Source organism: Camelus ferus, unplaced genomic scaffold (genome assembly GCF_009834535.1).
Source record: "Camelus ferus isolate YT-003-E unplaced genomic scaffold, BCGSAC_Cfer_1.0 contig600, whole genome shotgun sequence".
Classification (NCBI taxonomy): domain Eukaryota; kingdom Metazoa; phylum Chordata; class Mammalia; order Artiodactyla; family Camelidae; genus Camelus; species Camelus ferus.
In genome coordinates, this window is record NW_022589663.1 from 136,043 (window position 1) to 154,824 (window position 18,782).

Sequence of the window (18,782 nt, forward strand, 5' to 3'; positions counted from 1 at the left end):
AACAGTGTTGGAGCTACTACCTCCCCTTATATATGTATGGAGTGTAGTTTGTAACTGAAAAGAAGCTTTGTGTTCCCAACAAGGAAGGTGAAGTTTGGCTTTCACACACACTTATCTCTCAGAACTGAGCATATGGAGATACGTTCGTTCATCTAGCACAATGGGAACGGGTTGCAGGAGAAACTTTTTGTCTGGTATCTCGTTCTGTTTCCAAGTGCCGGTTTGAAGTTCCTGAAGTTTTTACTGTAAAACCGATTTGGAGCTACTATCTCCCTTATATATTTATGGAGTGCAGTTTTCAAATGAAAAGAAACTTTGTGTTGCCAACAAGCTAGGTGAAGGACGGCTTTCACACACACTTATCTCTCAGAACAGAGCATGTGGAGAGACTTTCGTTCATCTAGCATAAAGGGTAATGTTTGCATGGAAAAATTTTTCTGTGGTTTCTCATTTTTTTCCTAGTGCCGGTTTGAAATTCCTGCAGTTTTCACTGTAAAACCGAGTAGGATCTAGTACCTCCCCATATATATGTATGGAGTGTAGTTTGCAACTGAAATAAACTTTGTTTTCCCAGCAAGCTAAGTGAAAGACGGCTTTAACACACACATATCTCTCAGAACTGAGCATGTGGAGAGACGTTCTTTCATCTAGCCCAAAGGGACCGTGTTGAAAGAGAAATTTTTACTCTGGTCTCTCAGTCTGTTTCGTAGGTCCGGTTTGAATTTCCTGCAGATTTCACTGTAAAAGCGTTTCGGAGCTTGTACCTCCCCTTATATATGTATGGATTGTATTTTGCAAATTAAACGAAAATTTGTGTTGCCAAAATCTATGTAATGGACGGCTTCACACACAATTATTTCTCAGAACAGAGCACGAGTAGAGACGTTCGTTCATCTAGCACATTGGAACGGCTTTCAGGAGAAACTTTTAATCTGGTTTCCCAGTCTGTTTCCTAGTGCCTTTTGGAATTTCCTGCAATTTTCTCTGTAAAACCGAGTTGGAACTAGTACCTCCCCTATGTATGTATGGAGTGTTGTTTGCAACTGAAAAGAAAATTTGTGTTCCCAAAAAGCTAAGTGAAGGACGCCTTTCACACACACTTTTCTCTCAGATCTGAGCATGTGGAGAGACGATCGTTCATCTAGCACAAATGGAACGGGTTGCAGGAGAAAGTTTTACTCTGGTTTCTCTGTCTGTTTCCTAGTGCAGGTTTGAAGTTCCTGCAGTTTTCCCTGTCAAAGCGAGTTGGAGCTAGTAACTCCCCATATATATGTATGGATTGTATTTCGCAAATGAAAAGAAACTTTGTGTTGCCAACAAGCTATTTTATGGACGGCTTTCACTCACAAATATCTCTCAGAAATGTGCATGTGTGGAGACGTTCGTTCATTTAGCAAAAATGGAACTGGTTGCAGGAGAAAGTTTTACTCTTGTTTCTGAGTGTGTTTCCTAGTGCCGGTTTGAAGTTACTGCAGTTTACAATATATAACCGTGTTGGAGCTAGTACCTACCCATATATATGTATGGATTGTAGTTTACAACTGAAAGGGAAATTTGTGTTCCCATCAAGCTTGGTGAAGGACGGCTTTCACACACTCTTACATATGAGAACTCAGCATGTGGAGAGACTTTCTTTCATCTATCCCAAAGGGAACGGGTTGCAGATGTTACTTTCCCTCACGTTTCTCAGTCTGTTTCCTAAAGCCTGTTTGAATTTATTGCAGTTTTCACAGTAAAATTGATTTGGAGCTGGTACCTCCCAATATATATGATTGGAGTGCACTTTGCCTCTGAAAAGAAACTTTCTGTTCCAAACCAGCTAGGTGTAGGACGGCTTTTACACACACATATGTCTCAGATCTCTGCATGTGGATAGTCTTTCGTTCATCTAGCACAATGGGAACGTGTTGCAGCCGAGACACTTTCTCTTATTTCTTTGTTTCCTAGTGCCGAATTGAAATCCGTCCTATGTTTACTGTCAAAACGAGTTGGGTCTAGTGACCCCCAATATATATATATGTACTGTATATTGCAACTGAAAAGAATATTCTTATTCCCAACAAGCTTGGTGAACGACGTTTTTCACAAACACATTTATGTCAGACCTGAGCATGTGAGAGTCGTTAGTTCATCTAGTACAAATAACGGGTTGAATGTGAAATAAGTACTCTTGTTCTCAATCTGTTTCCTAGTGATTGTGTGAATTTCCTGCAGTTTTCAGTGCAAAACCGATTTGAAGCTTGTACCTCCCCATATGTATGTAAGGAGTGAAGTTTGCCACTGAAAAGAATCCTTGTGTTCCCAACAAGCTATGTGAAGGACGGCATTCACACACACTTATCTCTCATTACTGAGCATGTGGAGAGACGTTCGTTCATCTACCACAAAAGGAACGGGTTGCAGGAGAAACATTTTCTCAGGTTTCTCAGTCTGTTTCCTAGTGTCGGTTTGAATTTCCTGCAGTTTTCACAGTAAAACCGAGTTGGATGTAGTACCTCCAAATATATATGTATGTTACTGCAGTTTGCAAATGAAAACAAACTTTGTGTTCCCAATAAGCAAGGTGAAGGGCGGATTTCGCACACACTTATCTCTCACAAGTGAGCATGTGGAAAGAAGTTCTTTCATCTAACACAAAGGGAACGGGTTCAGGAAAAATTTTGCTCTGTATTTATCAGTCTGTTTCCTAGTGCCTGTTTGAAGTTCCTGCAGTTTTCACTGTAAAACGGAGTGGAGCTAGTACCTACATATATATATATATTTTATTGCAGACTGCAACTAATAATAGACTTTGTGTTTCCAGCAAGCTAGTTCAATGGCGGCTTCACACACACATATACCTCTGAACTGAGCATGTGGAGAGACGTTCGTTCATGTAGCAAAAAGAGAACGTGTTGAAGGAGGAACTTTTAATCTGGATTTATCAGTCTCTTTCCTAGTGTCGGTTAGACGTTCCTGCACTTTTCAATGAAAAACCGAGTTGTAGTTAGTACCTCCCCTTATATATGTATGGATTGCAGTTTGCAACAGAAAAAAACTTTGTGTTCCCAACAAGCTAGGTGAAAGACGGCTTTCACATACACTTATCTCTCGGAACTGAGCAAGGGAAGAAACGTTCGTTCATATTGCACAAAAGGTACGGTTTGCAGGAGAAAATTTTACTCTGTTTTCTCAGTCTGTTTCCTAGTGCCGGTTTGACTTTCCTGCAGTTTTCACTGTAAAACCGAGTTGCAACTACTACCTCCCATATATATGGATGGAATGCAGTTTGCATCTAAAAAGAAACTTTGTGTTCCCAACATGCTAGGTGAAGGACGGCTTTCACACACACTTACCAATCAGAACGGAGCATGTGGAGAGACTTTAGTTCATCTAGCACAAATAACGGTTTGAATGTGTAACACTAACTCTGGCTCTCAGACGGTTTCCTAGTTGTTGTTTTAATTTCCTGCAGTTTTCTGTGTAAAACCGAGTTGGAGCTTGTACTTCCCCTTATATATGTATTTAGTGCAGTTTGCAACTGAAAAGAAACTTTGTGTTCCAACAAGCTACTTGAAGGACGGCATTCACACACACTTATCTCTCAGAACTGAGCATGTGGAGAGATGTTCGTTCTTCTAGCATAAAGAGAACGAGTTTCAAGAGAAATTTTACTGCAGTTTCTCAGTCTCTTTCCTAATGCCGGTTTGAAGTTCCTGCAGTTTTCATTGTAAAAACGATTTGGATCTTGTATCTCCCGATATACATGTATTGATTGCAGTTTGCAACTGAAAAGAATCTTTGTGTTCCCAAAAAGCTAGGTGAAGAACGGCTATCACAAACACTTATCTCTCAGAATTGAGCATTTGGAGAGACAATTGTTCATCTAGCATAAAGGGAACGGGATGCAGGAGAAAATTATTCTCTGGTTTCTCAGTCTGTTTCCTAGTGCCGGTTTGAAGTCCCTGCAGATTTCACTGTGAAACCGAGTTGAAGTTTCTAACTCCCCATATATATTTATGGGGTGCAGATTGCAACTGAAAAGAAACTTTGTGTTCCCAACAAGCTGGTTGAAGTACGGCTTTCACACACAAATTTCTCCCAGAACTGAGCATGTAGAGAAACTTTCGTTCATCTAGCACAAATGGAACAGGTTCCAGGAGAAACATTTACTCTTGTTTCTCAGTCTGTTTCCTAGTGCCGGTATGATGTCCTTTCAGTTTTCACTCTAAAACCGATTTGGAGCTTATACCTCCCCATATATATGTATGGAGTGCAGTTTGCAACTGAAAAGAATCCTTGTGTTCACAACAGGGTAGGTGAAGGACGGCTTTTACACACACTTATCTCTCAGATCTGGGCATGTGGATAGACTTTCTTTCATCTAGCACAAAGGGAACGTGTGGCAGCCGAAACACTTTCGCTGGTTCTCAGTTTGTTTCCTAGTGCCGATTTGAAATTCTACCTGTATTTACTGTCAAAACGAGTTGGGTATAATGCCACCCCATATATATATATTTAGTGTACATTTCAAATGAAAAGAATCTTTTTGTGACCTACAAACTTGGTGAAGGAAGATTTCCACACACACATATATGTCAGAACTGGGCATGTGGGTGTCGTTAGTTCATCTAGCACAAATAACGCGTTGAATGTGAAACACGTACTCTGGTTCTCAGTCTTTTTCCTAGTGGCGATTTGAAATACTACCTGTATTTACAGTCAAACAGAGTTGGGTCTAGGGCCCACCCATATATATAAATTTAGTGTATATTGCAAATGAAAAGAATCTTTTTGTTTTCAACAAACTTGTTGAAGGTCGTTTTTCAACACATAAATATGTTCAGAACTGAGCATGTGGGAGTCGTTAGTTCATCTAGCACAAATAACGGGTTGAATGTGAAACACGTACTCTGGTTCTCAGTCTGTTTCCTAGTGCCGTTTTGAACTTCCTGAATTTTTCACTATAAAACTAGTTGGAGTTTTTGCCTCCCCATATATGTATGTATGTAGTGCCGTATGCAACTGAAAAGAAACTTTGTGTTCCCAACAAGCTAGGTGAAGGACGGCTTTTACACACACTTATCTCTCAGATCTGGGCATGTGGATAGACTTTCTTTCATCTAGCACAAAGGGAACGTGTGGCAGCCGAAACACTTTCGCTGGTTTCTCAGTCTGTTTCCTAGCGCCAGTTTGAAGTTCCTGCAGTTTTCAATGTAAAACCGTGTTCGAGCTTGTACCCCCTCATATATATGTATGGAGTGATGTTTGCAAATGAAGAGTAGCTTTGTGTTCCCAAAAAGCTAGTTGAAGAACGGCTTTCACACACACTTATCTCTCAGAAATGAGTATGTGGGGAGACGTTCATTCATCTAGCAGAAAGGGAACGGGTTGCAGGGGAAAGATTTACTCTGTTTTCTCAGTCTTTTTCCTAGTGCCGGTTTGAAGTTCCTGCAGTTTTTACTGTAAAACCGAGTTGGAGCTTGTACCTCCCCATATATATGTATGGAGTGCAGTTTCCAACTGAAAAGAAACTTTGTGTACCCAACAAGCTAAGCGAAGGACAGCTTTTACACTCACTTATCTCTCAGATCTGAGCATGTGTATAGACTTTCGTTCATCTAGCACAAAAGGAACGTTTTTCAGCCGAAACACTTTCTGTGGTTTCTCAGTTTGTTTCCTAGTGCCGATTTGAAATTCTTCCTGTAGTTACTGTCAAACAGATTTGGGGCTATTTCCCCCCCATATATATATATTTAGTGTACATTACAAACGAAAAGAATCTTTTTCTTCACAACAAGCTTGGTGAAGGACGTTTTTCACACACACATTTATGTCAGAACTGAGCATGTGGGAGTCGTTAATTCATCTAGCACAAATAACGGGTTGAATGTGGAACACGTACTCTGGTTCTCAGTCTGTTTCCTAGTGCCGGTTTGAACTTCCTGCAGTTTTCACTGTAAAAGGATTTGGAGCTAGTGCCTCCCCATATACGTATGTATGTAGTGCCGTTTGCAACTGAAAAGAAACTTTGTGTTCCCAACAAGCTAGGTGAAGGACGGCTTTCACACACAATTATCTCTCAGAACTGAGTATGTAGACAGACGTTCGTTCCTCTATCACAAATGGAACGGTTTGCGCGAGAAACATTTTCTCTGGTTTCTCAGTCTGTTTCCTAGTTCCGGTAAGATGGTCCGGCAGTTTTCAGTGTAAAACCGAGTTGGAGCTTGTACTTCCCCATATATATGTATTGGGTGCAGTTTGCAACTGAATAGAATCCTTGTGTTCCCAACAAGCTAGTTGGAGGGCGGCTTTTACACACACTTGTCTCTCAGAATTGAGCATGTAGCGAGACGTTCGTTCATCTTGCATAGAGGGAATGGGTTGTAGTAGGAATACTTACTCAGGTTTCTCAGTGTGTTTTCCTATTGCCGGTTTGAATTTCAAGCAGTTTTCACTGTAAATCCGTGTTGAAGCTTATACCTACCCTTTTATATATGTGTTGTGTAGTTTTCAAATCAAAAGAAACTGAGTTTTCCCAACAAGCTTGGTGATTGTAGGCTTTCACACACACTTAAATCTCAGAATTGACCATCTGGAGAGAGTTTTGTTCATCTAGCAAAAACGGATCGGTTGCAGTATAAACACTTACTCTGGTTACACAGTATGTTTCTTTGTGCCCGATTGTATTTCATAATATTTTCTCTTTAAAAGAGATTTGGGGCTAGAACCTCCCCATATATATGCATGTAGTGTAAATACCAGCTGAAAATATACTATGTGTTTCCAACAAGCTAGGTGAATGATGGATTTCACACAGTATTAACTCTCAGAATGAGCATGTAGAGAGACTTTTGTTCATGTAGCATTAAGGAAATGGACTGCAGTAAAACATTTTCTCTGATTTCTCAGTATGTTTTCCTAGTTCCGGTTTAAATTTCATGCAATTTTCACTGGAAAATCGAGTTGGAGCTACTTTCTCCCCAGCTATATGTATGTAGTGTAGTTTCCTACACAAAAGAAACTGTGTTCCCAAAAATCTACGTGATTGACTGTTGTCAAACTCACATAAATACAAGAATTGAGCATGTGGAAAGTCGTTCACTCATCTAGCATAAAGGGAATGATTTGCAGGAGAAACAATCTGGTTTCTCAGTATCTTTCCTAGTGCCGTTATGAAGATCATGATGTTTTCACTTTAAAACCGAGTTGGAGGTAGTACCTCCACATATATATGCATGTAGGGAAATTACCCTCTAAACAGAATCGGTGTGTTCCCAGCAAGCTAGGTGATTGACGGCATTCACACTTATTTAACTCTAAGAATTGAACCCGTGGAGAGACATTCGTTCATCTAGCATAGAGGGAAAGGTTTGAAGTACAATCACTTACTCTGGTTTCCCAGTATGTTTCCTAGTGCCGGTTTGAATTTCATGCTGTTTTCACTGTAAAACCGAGTTTGAGCCAGTAACTCCCTGTATATATGTATACATTGTTTGTATCCACTTAAAAAAATCTATGTATTTCCAACGAGATAGGTGATTGACGGCTTTCACACACACTTAACTTTCAGAATTGAGCACATGGAGAGACGTTCGTTCATCTAGCATAAAGGAAATTTTGTAGTAGTGAAACTCACTCTGGTTACTCAGTATGATTCCTTGTGCCGGTTTGAAGTTCATGCAGTTTTCACTGTAAAACCGATTTGGAGCTACAACCTCCCCATACATATGTATGTAGTGTATTTTCCCAATGAATAGAAACTGTGTGTTCCCAACAACCTAGGTGATTGGTGGCTTTTACATACACTCAACTCTCAGAACTGAGCATGTAGAGAGAATTTGTTCATCTAGCATAAGGGGAATTGGTCTTAATAGTAACACTCACTCTGGTTTCTCAGTATGTTTTCCTAGTGCCAGTTTGAATTTCATTCAGTTTTCACTGTAAATCCTAGTTGGAGCTAGTACCTCCGCATATATATTTATGTAGTGTTGTTACCTCCTCAAAAGAATCTTTGATTTCTCAACAAGCTAGGTGATTGACAGCTTTCACCAAACTTAAATCTCAGAATTGAGCATGTAGACAGACATTACTTCATCTAGCAGAAAGGGAATGGTTTGCAGTAGAAACACTTAACTTTTTTCTCAGTATATTTCCTAGTTTCGGTTTGAGTTCATACAATTTTCCGTGTAAAATCGAGGTGGAGCTTGTACCTCCCCATATATATGTATGTACTGTAGTTACCCACTGAAAAAAATCTGTGTGTTCCCTACTATTAAGGAGGTTGATGGCTTTCACCCACACTTATCCCTCAGAATTGAGCATGTGGAGAGACGTTGGTTTATCTAGCCTAAAGGGAATGTGTTGTATTAGAATCAATTTCATTTCTCAGTAAGTTTCATAGTGACGGTTTGTAGTTCATGCTGTTTTCACTGTAAAACTGATTTGGAGCATGAACTTCCACACTTATAGGTATGTTGTGTACTTACCCACATAAAATAAACTGTGGGTTCCCACAAGACAGGTGATTGACGGCTTTCACACTCACTTAACTCTCAGAGATGAGCATGTGGAGAGACATTAGTTCATCTAGCAGAAAAGGAATGGTTTGCATTAGAAACAGTTCCTCTGGTTTCTCAGTATGTTTCCTAGTGGCGATTTGAAGTTCATCTTGTACTCATTGTAAAACTGGGCTGAAGCTAGTCTCTCCCCAAATATATGTATGTAGTTTTCTTACGCATTGAAAAGGAATTCTGTGTTCTCAACAACCTTGTTGATTGAAGGCTTTCACACACAATTAACTCTCAGAATTGAGCATGTGGAGAGACTTTTGTTTATCTAGCCTAATGGGAATGGGTTGCAGTAGAATCATTGGCTTCTCAGTATGTTTCTTAGTGCTGGTTTGAAGTTCATGCAGTTTTCACTGTAAAACCAAGTTGGAGCTAGTACCTCCCCATATATATGAATGCAATGTAGATGACCTCTGAAAAGAAACTTTGTGTTCCCATCAGGCTAGGTGATTGAAGTCTTTCACACACACATATCTCTCAGAATTCAGCATGTGGAGATACGTTCGTCCATCTAGCAGGAAGGGAGTGGATTGCAATAGAATCACTTACTCTGGTTTCTCAGTATGTTTCCTAATGCTGGTTTGAACTACATGCTGTTTTCACTGTAAAACAGAGTAGTAGGTAGTACCACCCCACATATATATATGTAGTGAAATTTCCAACTGAAAAGAAATTCTGTGTTTCTAACAAACAATGTAATTGATGGCTTTCACACACACTTAAATCTCAGAATTCAGCATGTGGAGAGAAATTCTTTAATCTAGCATAAAGGAATGGGTTGTAGTAGAAAGACTTACTCTGGTTTCTCAGGATGTTTCGTAGTGCCGGTTTGAAGTTCATGCACTTTTCAGCGTGAAACTGAGTTGGAGCTTGTACCACCCCATAAATATTTATGTAGTGTAGTTACCCACTGAAAAGAATGTGTGTGTTCCATACAAGTAAGGAGATTGTCGGCTTTTACACACACTTAATTCTCAGAATTCAGCATGTGTTGAGACTTTCCTTCATCTAGCAGAAAGGGAATTGGTGCAGTGGAAACACTTACTCTGGTTTCTCAGTATGTTATCCCATGCCAGGTTGAATTTCATGCAGTTTCCACTGTAAAACTGTTTTGGAGCTTGTACTTCCCCATATATATGTACATTGTGCAGTTTCCAACTGAAAATAAACTCTGTATTCACAGAAAGTTAGGTGACTGACGGCTTTCACACACACTTAACTCTGAATTCAGCATTTGGAGAGATGTTGATTCATCTACCAAAAAGGGAATGGTTTGCAGTAGAAACACTTACTGTGCTTTCTCAGAATGTTTCCTACAGCCTGATAGTTGTTCATGCTGTTTTCACGGTAAAACTGAGCTGGAGCTTGTACCTTCCCATATAAATATATGTACTGTAATTACCAACTGAAAAGAAACTCTGTGTTCCCAACAAGCTACGTGATTGACGGCTTACATACACACTTAATTCTTAGAATTGAGCATGTGTTGAGACATTCGTTCTTCTAAGAGAAAGGGAATGGTTTGCAGTAGAAACTCTTACACTGGTTTCTTAGTATGTTTCCTAGTGCTGGTTAGAAGTTCATGCTGTTTTAACTGTAAAACCGTGTAAGAGCTAGTACCACCACATATATACTTAAGTAGTGCAGATTCCAACTGAAAAGAAACTCTGTGTTCCCAACAACAAAGGAGATTTACGGCTTTCACACACACTCAACTCTCAGAACTGAGCATGTGACTAGAACATTGTTCACCTAGCATAAGGGGAATAGGTTTTAGTAAAAACACTTACTCTGGGTTCTCAATATATTTTCCAAGTGCCAGTTTGAATTTCATGCAGTTTTCAGTGTAAGACCGAGTTGGAGTTAGAACCACCCCATATAAATGTATCTGGTGCAGTTTCCAACTTGAAAGAAACTCTGTGCTCCCAACAAGCTAGGTTGTTGACGGCTTTCACACACATTTAACTCTTAGAATTGAGCATTTGAAGAGACGTTCATTCATCTAGCATAAAGGGAATAGTTTGCGGTAGAAACACATATCCTGGTTACTCAGTATGTTTCCTAGTGCCGGTTTTAAGTTCATGATCTTTCCACTGTAAAACTGATTTGGACCATGTAGTTCCACATTTATAGGTATGTAGTGTATGTACCCACATAAAATAAACTGTGTGTTCCTACAAGCCACGTGATTGACGGCTTCACACTCACTTAACTCTTAGAGATGGGCATGTGGAGAGACGTTCGTTTATCTAGCCTAAATAGAATGTGTTGAAGTAGAAGCAGTATGGTTTCTCAATATGTTTCAAGGGCCGGATTGAAATTCATGCACTTTTCACTGTAAAACCGAGTTGGACCTACTACCTCCCCAAAAATATAAATGTAGTGTTGTTGCCAACTGAAAAGAAACTCAGTGTTACCAACAAGCTAGGTGGCTGACGACATTCACACACACTTAATTCTCAGAATTGAGCAGGTGTTGAGACGTTCGTTCATCTAGCAGAAAGGGAATGGAATGCAGAACAAACACTTACTCTGGTTTCTCAGTAAGTTTCCTAGTGCCTGGTTGCATTTCATGCAGTTTTCACTGTAAAACCGATTTGGAGCAAGTACCTCCCTATATATATGAATGTAATTTTGTTCCCTATTCAAAAGAAAGTTTGTATTCTCAACAAGCTAGGTGACTGAAGCTTTCACACACAATTAAATCTCAGAATTAAGCATGTGGACAGACATTCTTTCATCTAGAATAAACGGAATGGTTTGCAGTAATACCTCACTGGTTTCTCAGTATGTTTCCTAGTGCTGATGTGATGTTCACGCTTTTTTCACTGTAAAAATGTGTTGGAGCTAATACCTCCCCAGAGATATATATTTAGTGTAGTTTCCTACTGAAAAGAAACTGTGTGTTCCCAACAAGCTAGGCGATTGACGGCATTCACACACACTTAGCTCTCAGAATAACCAATGTGTAGAGTCGTTTGTTCATCTTGCAGAAAGGGATTGGGTTGTAGTAGAAACACTTACTCTGGATTCTCAGTAAGGTTCCAAGTTCCATTTTGAAGTTCAGGCTGTTTTCACTGTAAAACCGAGTTGGAGCTTGTACGTACCCATATATATGTATGTAGTGTAGTTTCCCACTGAAAAGAAACTGTGTATTCCCCACAAGTTGGTGATTGCCGGCTTTCCCACACAATTAACTCTCAGAATTGGGCATGTGGAAAGAAGTTCGTTCATCTAGCATAAAGGGAATGGGATGCATTAGAAACAGTTGCTCTGGTTTCTCAGTGTGTTTCCTATTGCCGCTTTGAAATTCATGGAGTTTTCACTGGAAAAGAGAGTTGGGGCTAGTACCTCCCCATATATGAATGTAGTGTATTTACCCACTTAAAAGAAACAGTGTGTTCCCATCAAGATAGGTGATTGATGGCTTTCACACACACTTAACTCTCACAATTGACAATGTGGAGAGTCGTTGGTTCTTCTAGCAGAAAGGGAATGGTTTGCAGTAGAAACACTTACTGTGCTTTCTCAGAAAGTTTCCTACTGCCGGTTTGATGTTCATGCTGTTTTCACTGTAAAACTGAGTAGGAGCTTTTACCTCCTCATATAAATTTAAGTAGTGTAGTTACCTACTGAAAAGAAACTCTGTGTTCCCAACAAGCTGGGTGATTTACGGCTTTCACACACACTTAACTCTCAGATTTGAGCATGGGGAGACACTTTTGTTCATCTGGCAGAAAGAGAATGGATTGCATTAGAAAAACTTACTCTGGTTTCTCAGTATGTTTCCTATTGCCGGTTTGAAGTTCATGCAGTTTTCACTCTAAAACCGAGTTGGAGCTAATATCTCCCATATATATGTATGTAATGTACTTTCCAACTGAAAAGAATCTGTGTGTTCCCAAGATGTTGATGATTGGCGGCTTGCACACAAACTTATCCCTCAGAATTGAGAATGTGGAGAGATATTCGTTCATCTAGCATAAAGGGAATGGGTTGTAGTAGAGACACTTACTCTGGTTTCTCAGTATGTTTCCTAGTGCCGTATTGAATTTCATGCAGTTTGCACCATAAAGCGTGTTTGAGCCAGTATCTCCGATATATATGTATGTACTGTAGTTTCATACTCTAAACAAACTTCGTGTTCTCAACAAGCTAGGTGATTGACAGCTTTCACACACACTTAAATCTCAGAATTGATCATGTGGAGAGACTTTCATTTATGTAGGATAAAGGGAATGGGTTGCAGTACAAACACTCTGGTTTGTCAATATTTTTTCATGTGCTGGTTTGAATTTCACACTGTTTTCACTGTAAAACCGTGTTAGAGCTAGTACCTCCCCTTTTATATGTATGTAGTGTAGTTTCCCACTCAAAACAATCTGCGTGTTTCCAACAAACTAGGTGATTTTCGGCTTTCACACACACTTAACTCTCAGAATTGAGCATGTGGTGAGAACTTCCTTCATCTAGCATAAAAGGAATGTGTGGCATTAGAAACACTTACTGTGTTTTCTCAGTATGTTGCCTAGTGCCGGTTTGAAGTACATGCTCTTGTCTCTGTAAAACCTAGTTTGAACTAATACCACCGCTTATATATGTATGTAGTGTATTTTCACTTTTAAAAGAAACTGTGTGTTCCCAACAAGCTAGGTGATTGACGGCTTTCTCACACACTTAACTCTCAGAATTGAGCACGTAGAGAGACTTTCATTCATCTAGCTTAAAGGGAATGGGTTGCAGTAAAAACACTTATTCTGGTTTCTCAGTATGTTTCCTAGTCCCGGTTTGTAGTTCTTGCCGTTTTCACTGTAAAACCGTGTTGGAGCTAGTACCTCCGCTTATATATGTATGTTGAGCAGTTACCCAATCAAAAGAAACTGTGTGTTCCGTAGAAGCTAGGTGATTGAAAGCTTTCATATATATTCATCTCTCTGAATTGAATATGTGCAGAGGCGATAGTTCACGAGGCATTAATGGAATGCGGAGTAGTTGAAACACTCTGATTTCTCAGAATGTTTCCTCGTGCCGGTTTGAAGTTCATGCAGTTTTCGCTTTAAAACCGAATTGGAGCTAGTACCTCCCCATTTATATATATGTAGTGTATTTCCCCACTCAAAAGAAATTTTGCGTTCCAAACCAGCTATGTGATTGATGGCCTCACACACATTCAACTCTCAGAATGTAGCATGTGGGGATACATTCGTTCATTTAGCCTAAAGGGAATGGTGATCTGTAGAAACACTTACTCTGATTTCTCATTATGTTTCCTAGTGCCGGTTTGAAGTTCATGAAGTTTTGACTGTAAAATCGAGTTGGAGCTAGTAGCTGCCCATATACATTTATGTATTGTAGTTCCCCAATCAAAAGAATCTGTGTGTTCCCAACAAGCCATTTGATTGACGTTTTTCACACACATTCAACTCTCAGAATTGAGCATGTGGTGAGGCGTTCGCTCATCTAGCATAAAGGTAGGGTGGAATATTAGAAACTTTCTAATTTCTCAGTTTGTTTCCTAGTACCGTTTTGAAGTTCATGCAGTTTTCCCTGTAAAACCGGATTCTAGCTAGTTCCTCCCCATATATATATATGTGGTTTTGTTCCCCACTCAAAAGAAACTCTGTTTTCCTGACAAAATAGGTGATTTATTGCTTTCACACATATTCAACTCTCAGAAATGAGCTGTGGAGAGACGTTTCTTCATCTAGATAAAGAGTATTGGTAGCAGCAGAAACACTTACTCTGGTTTCTCAGTATGTTTCCTAGTGCTGGTTTGAATTTCATCCAGTTTTCATTGTAAAACCATGTTGAAGCTAGTACCTCCCTATATATATTTGTGTAGTGTTGTTCCCCACTCAAAAGAAACTATGTGTTCCCAACAATGTAGGTGATTGACGGTTTTCACACACATTCAACCCTCATAATTGTGTATATGTTGAGACGTTGTTTTGTCCAGTATAAAAGTCAGAGTGAAATATACAAACACATTCTCTGATTTCCCTGCATGTTTTCAAGCGCCGGTTTCAACGTAAATGTAGTTTGCTGTGGAAGATAGAATTTCAGCGTGTGCTTCCCCTTAGATATGTAGGTAGCGTTGTTCCCGTATACCAGAATCTCTGGTTTTCTAAGAAGTTAGGGGACGGACGGCTCCAGCACACATACTGATATCAGAAGTGACCATGTTCTGAGGCGTTCTATCATCCATCGTTGAAGTTTAAGTGACATACAGAAACACTTACTCTGATTTCTCAGCATGTTTCTGACAGCCATTTTCAAGGAAAAGCAGATTGCATTGGAAAACCGAGTTGGTACTTGTAATCCCCATATATAAGAAAGCAGCGTAGTTTCCCTATTTCAGATACTCTAGGTTCCCTACAAGCTATGTGAGTGTGGGCTTCCAAACACATACAGACCTGAAAATATAGCATGTGGAGATGTGTTCTTTCATCCAGCATAAAAGTCAGAGTGACATTTAGGAACACATTCTCTGATTTCTCAGCATGTTTCCTAACGCCGGTTTCAAAGTAAAAGCCGTTTGCTGTGGACAACCTTGGTGGAGCTTGTGCCTCCTCTTTCATATGTAAGTAGTGTAGATGTTCTAAGACAGAAGTTCTGTGTTCCCAAAAATCTAGTTTTACAATGGCTTCCACACAGACTGAGATGTCAGAAGTGAGCATGTGGAGAGGCGTTCTTTCATCCAGCATAAAAGGTAGAGTGACATGTAGAAACACTTACTCTGATTTCTCAGCATGATTCTTAAAGCCGGTCTCAAGTAAAAGCGGTTTGCAATGGAAAAGCACCCTGAAGTTTTTGCCTCCCCTTAGATATGTAACTAGCCTAATTCCCTGAGGCCAGAATCTCTGGGTTTCCAAAAACCTAGGTGAAGGAGGCTTCCACACAGATTCCGTTCCCAAAATGGAACATGTGGAGAAGCGTTCCTTTATCTAACCTAAACAGCAAGGCTGCATCTCAAACACTTACCATGATTTCTCAGCATGTTTCCTAGAGTAGGTTTAAAACTAAAAGCATTTTTTGCTCAAAAACCTTGTAAAAGCTTGTTCCTTCTGTTATATTTATAGGTCGGGCAGTGCCCCTAACACCAAAATTCTGTGCTCCAACAGGGTTGGTGAAGGATGGTTTGCACACACATTCGGTTTTCTCTCCTCCTCACTCTTCTGCTAAGGGAACCATGCAGGTTGTCTATTCTGGAAGCCAAGGAAATTTTTTTCATTTAGGATCAGCCTCGGAGAAAACTGAGGCATGATCCTGCTTCTTTTCCCTGCTAGATTACCTCTTGATGCATTTCCAGATCCTCACGAGTGAGTTCCTTTAACCAAGTAATTATTTCAAAGAAAATGAGCAGGTTTCCATAAGACCACACTTCTTTTATATTCTTGCTTTTTAATACCTCTCTTCCATCTCTTTATCTCCAGTTGTCTTATTTCTATGTCCTTTGGTTGGGGCTGAAGGCTAATCAGCAATAGTGTAGAAATTATTGCTTGGTATTACTGATCTATTTTCTTTCCATGTATGTTTGAATTATCATTGGATTTTAGGGAAGATAGTTTCTTTAAAAAAATTCCAGTAAGTATCTTGTGGAGGATTCTGATTCTCTTGGTCTAGAATTATAATGCTTAATTTCTGAATAAGTGATGCTTTCACAGAACTCAAAATTTCAAAGGTTTGGGTGCCACTACTGTCCCGAAGCGTTTCAAACTTTTCCTTGGGGGCACTCAGAACTGCATGTGTGTGTGTGTGTGTGTGTAAGTGTCCTTCTGGAGTTAGTTTAGCCTGAAATGAACAAAGGCAAGAACCCCCTATTTTACACAAAGAACAGACGACTTTCACGATTTTATAAATTTTAAAAATATATGAACTGTAATGTTGTAGAATTTTACAAGAGGCAGTGACCTTCAGCACTGTCAGCAATGGAGGCAGAACAGTTGGAGGGACAGCAGGTGCTCGTGCTCAGTGGCTGAAGTCACACAACATCCACGGCCACCTCTGGTTACTCATAGAGTTGGTGCTGTCTGCAGGTTTTCAGGGCATTGCCCACCGACCCACCATATATATATATTTTAGGAAAAGTGGAGAGCCTCAGTATAAGAAATAATAAAGAATTAGTAGCGGAAATTGAGTTTATTGTTTTTAAAAAGAAAAATTAGCCTCCAGGTAGTTTAATTTCAGCTCCTAATAGACTGATGTGATGACATTCACAAGGATGCGTAAACACCTGCAATATCATGGTGCAGGACCGGAGACTCTGAAGCAGCAATCACCACACACAAAATTCACTGCTGTCCTTGACAACCTTATTAAATTAATTGATTTAAAAAAGACCATAGGTGTTAAATATCATCATTTTGAGAAACAAGTTCTTTTGAAATCTTATATACTAATATAACTGAATTGGATAAAGAAATGCTAAATGTGTAATAAAGTATCCAAAGAGGTAATGATTACTGAAAACACCACAAATTGAAGAGGACCACACCATAATGTGCATATATATTTTAATGATCTGGAAGAATCAGCTCAGCAGTGTATTCAAGACATCTAGAGATGATGTCAAATGTGGTTGTCCTTAGATAGCTTTTCGTGAATGTTAGAGTGAAGTCAGGGTCAAGCACTGAAGCTTAGTTTAAAAGTAAAAGGTGAAACAGACTTCTTTTCAAAAAGCTATTGTGTCTGGAGAGAAATCATTGAATCCATGGGTCAAGGGATGGAAAATAAAACCTAGTGACCACGTGACTGTTCCAAGAGCTGGTAGTAAAATTACAGTTGACAATTGTGTAAATTAGATATGATCTTGATGTCCAACTGACCCAAAAATTTTTAGTCCATGTGCCAAAAATATATCAAGGAATAAGTACTGATTTATGTTTTGTCAGCTCTGTTATCTCCCCTTCAAGCCTGCATTGTGATTGGGAAACTAAGAACTTCTACTGCAGGGAGGGGGATTTTTAAAAAAGGAGTGTCCAACAACTGAGAAAATAAAGAAAACGTAGACGTACACTGTAGAGACACAGGGAGATCTGTTGAGCCAGATGACACTTGCTTTACTGTCAATTATTAGGAAGCGCAGCTTTTTGATGAGTTGGGTACCATGTTGCTGCCTTTCTCAAGGTATTGCCCATGGCTCTTGAGAAGGGATGAAGTGGGGCCAAGGAACTAGCCTCCGAATGCCCTTTGCCATGGATGTTGTCTCTGTTTTCCACTTTTAAGCTTTAGCTTAGACAAGTTGCCATGTCTTGCCAAGTGAGCTACAGACAGTAAGTGCGTCTTGAAGCACATGGCTCTTTCTTCCTCACTGCAGCAGAGAACCTCTGCACTGGAGCATCCTGAGATGTCATCAGTGGTCATTTTTCATGTTAGGAATCAGTAAGAATGCTATGTCCACATGGACGAGGAAGGTAAGATTTCAGTCTCTAAAGTGGTAATGATGGGTTGACTTTTTCACTTAAAGAGTCTCACATCAACAAATGCGGGTCTGTTCTGGACCAAGAAGAAACAAGTCTTTGAAAAAGAATACCTTGAAAGGTCAGTGGCACATGTCAGGCATCTTCTTCATGTCTTCAAGTTCGGGTATCAAACATGGGTTTCCTATCCTGAGTGATACTGACAATTTGTCATGCTCTGTGCCTCATGTATACCAAAGGCTCTCCTGAATAAAATATCTAGAAATGGTACCATTCTTGATATCTGTTAAACAGGGGGAGATGAAAGAATTAAAATTAGTCCCTAATGTGCATTGATTTTTTTAAAGACATCAATTTTATACAAACTTTTGAAGAATTAAAGTGACAGAAAATTGCAAAGCACCTTCTCCTTCTGGTAGGAAAGTGTTCTGTTTTCCTTTTTTGATGAATGTAACATAGAATAAGTACTAATATTGTTTGTACTGTACTTAGTGTTTACAGAGTGATTCACAGATATTCTCCTATTTCATCTGTGCAATGACCTCTGGAAGATAAGATTCCCTAGTTATGCTTTTTAATGTCTATTTCTTAACTCTGTCTAAAAGCAGATTGATTGAGCCCCGTTTGCTCAATTTAGAAGGCTGGACTGATTAATTGTGTCAGAACATTCCAGGAGGCAGAGGAAAGGAAGAGACAGGGGTTCTACACGATGGAAGCTGCTCCTGAAATGATTTGACCAGCAGTCTTATAAATTTTTCCCAAGGCTGGAAACAAAACATACCCAAGACAAGGAAAACAGGGAGCCCATGTGACT